Below are 3235 nucleotides of genomic sequence, written 5' to 3' on the forward strand. Positions count from 1 at the left end.
GAGCTTATCTGTGTAGAACAGAAAGGGGAGAAGATTGAGGAAGAGCAAAGGTAGAAGAGAAGATAGAGAGGAAGAAATTAGGGATCGAACCCGTTTTGATTTGATGATCGTAATTTGATAAACATTACAGAGAGTTCAGAGTAATATAAAGAAACTAATGGGCTTAAACAATAATAAAATTAATGACCCATTAAGTATAACCGTCGCCCATCTAGGTGCTTATCAATACTCCCCCGGTGGAGAACCAACTTGTCCTCAACTTGATGAAAAACAGAAGCCAGCTTGTCCTCGAGTTGTCGAACTTTAGAAGCCGTAATCACCAGTGCACCATTGCTGTGATCCTCAATCAATCCTCTCACTAATGCACTGGTATATAGTAGAGAAACCAAATTTCTTGTCTTACTTAGTTCTGGTGGCCTTGGTGATTGAAACCAGTCATAGGAATAGAACTCCATCATCTCTTCCCTGCCTTGGAGCTTTTCACTGGTCGGCGTGACCACTTTGTGGTTCAAGAGAGCATCACTCATCCCACTGTTCGAGTACAAATAGCTTACACGACCCTCCTTGCTTAAACTACCTTGAGAATTTAACTTTGGAACTTGACTCACATCGCCACATGTTGTGTGCCACTGAATGTTGCTGTCAATATCATGTGCATCTGAAACAGGCGGAAGAGTAACTGGATCCTGAGTTTTGTTGTCTTCTTCAAGCTCTTGCCCAGTCACCTTCTCGAAGAGAGAAAACTCTGGTGATCTCGGCAAGTGAAACATATGGTAACACAAAGCACTAACATGGAGACATAGAAGAACATTATGCACCACCAATATCCAGTACCAAGACCAATGGTATTGAGTTAAGACTGCCTGCGAGTCCTGAGTTGAATCTCTCATCAAGTTCTGATCTACGCCACTAGGATAATGTGAAGCTAGTATGAACGTAATAAGTACATTCTCCAAGTCTTGTGAATTCACTTCATGACAATCAGCAGCTTCTTCAATTATCCTCTTCTCTGCACTAAGAAACAATTTCGCAGTCTTCTCATCATAGCTTTAGTGTACTCCCCGGTAGAATAACAGCCTTGTCCTCGAGGCTTCAAATACCAAAAGCTAGTACCGTGATCACACCTTCATAACTTGAAAAGCTTTTCTGACCCTCTAGCGATCTTGTAACCCTTAGAACAACCCCCCACTTGACCTCGTTTTCAGAATTTGTCTGAACGTCCATAACAGAAAGTCTCATATACTCCGCATTCCACAACTTCTCAGCTATAACACTGCTACAGCTCTTGTCTCCTTCAACCTCTACAGCTCCAGGATTCCACACACGGTTGTCATCGACGTTAGGATTTTGGCTACCAGCACCTTCACAATAACTTAAACAATTCTCCACTGCTGCAATAAGGATCGCCTTCCCTCTCTCAGTCCTTAAACGTTTCGTAACCCTTGACGCCTCCTGAATTTTACCCACACAGTAAGCTCTCTCCAGTCTGCTGTGTCTTAAGCCCTTTGCCTCGGCATAAAGTCTCACAAGTTTAGACTTCCACTTCCCACCATGACGGTGATAAATCTCAAGCCAGACGGAAGTGTTTAGTGAAACAGTACCACCAGGTTCCCATGCTTGATTTGCCGAAGAGAATTCAGAAAGTTGATTCCTACGTGAAGTCTTCAATAACCGCCATATCCGCATCTTCACGCTTCTTAAAAATCTGAAACTCTTAAACCCATGTCTCGTGCACAACTTTATTATCTTCAGACCCTTGTTCCAACGTCGCAGCCCTTCTTCCTGATTTTCCTCCAAGCCTGTTACCCCTAGTAAAACCTTCATCTCCTTAAAGCTATCACCAAAGAGACTCCAAAAGGGTTCTGGAAGCTTCAAAGATATCCTGCCATCTGATTCTTTCGGGTCTATCTGTCTCAGTGCCTTAACGAGAATATTCATAACCATCAACTCCTTCTTTCTAGTCTTGTGATAAGACCAATTTACTGATAGCTTGTTCTGGAGCACCACCCGTCCTGTGTAAATAGCATTTCTTATGTGACGTCTACCTTTGAACCGAACTTTGTGAAATCCACCGTGGCCTTTCTTCTGTTGATCCGGAGAGAGCTCATCACTCCTCTTATTTTCTCTCGTACTTTTTGTTTTTGTTTCTTGTGGAGTTCCAAACCCAAAGAAACGAGTCTCACATCTCTTACCAGTCTCAACTAATGATTTCTTTTTACTGAAGTGTGCTCCCTCGTCTTTGCCATTAATTAAACCATCAAAAGAGTTTGAGCCACGACCCATACCATAGAACTTATGTTTACGCTTCCTGGCCTTATAATAGTACCATCTGACAGTAAGATTTCTTGATCTTCCTTTGTTAAGTGATTTTGAATTCTCCAGCTTGAAAAGTTCTCCGCCTTTTGTAACCTTCTCAGCTGCAACTTTACTTCTTTGGTGAAGTATAAACTTGAACCGAACCTTATGAAACCCTCGTTTGCCCCACTTTTGATGAACCTGAGAGAGTTCAACCCGATTCTTATGCTTGCTCGTCTCCTCCGAGACAGACTCCATTGATGTTACATCCTGTGAAGACTCCATCGCAGCATCAGGATCAGCAGCATCTCGCACCTTAACCTCCTCAGCGAAGATACTTTGATCCCCTATCAACGTATCAACTTGACACTCTATATCCATAGGAGCATAAGACGTAAACCCATCCCCAAAGTGATGCTCATCTCGCTTCACTCCTGTATCGACGATCTGTCTTGTTCCCACGCGGATCTGCAAATCATTTTTAGTGTCTTTACAACCCGAAGATTCACAGAACACTCCTAAACTTTTACAAGCTTGCGCAAGCAGTATTGCTTTCTTCTCTCGGTTGTATTGTTTCTTCATTCCAATAGTCTTCATTCTCACACATCTCCTCTGAGATGTCGCAAGCCCCGTAAGGTCTAACGAACCCTTAAAATCAAGAGCTCTTCTTGGTGGCTTACTGTTCAGGTCCTTAAACCGAGATCTGTGGTAGTTTTGCTTGATCGGAATTCTTTTGAACCTGGTACCTCCGTTTAGCTTGAGATCTTCAAACCTTTTAGGGATGAAAGCGTTATAAGGATGAGATTCACCATACGGCCGCTTCCGCCGCTTCCGATACTCCTCACGGAACTCCTCATGCAGTCTCTGACTGTCCATTCGAAGCTCCTCACGAAGCTTTCTATCAACATCCATCTGTTTCTATGATTGCAGTAACTTCTTG

The sequence above is a fragment of the Brassica oleracea genome, chromosome C8 (assembly GCF_000695525.1).
Source record: "Brassica oleracea var. oleracea cultivar TO1000 chromosome C8, BOL, whole genome shotgun sequence".
In the NCBI taxonomy this organism is placed as follows: Eukaryota; Viridiplantae; Streptophyta; class Magnoliopsida; order Brassicales; family Brassicaceae; genus Brassica; species Brassica oleracea.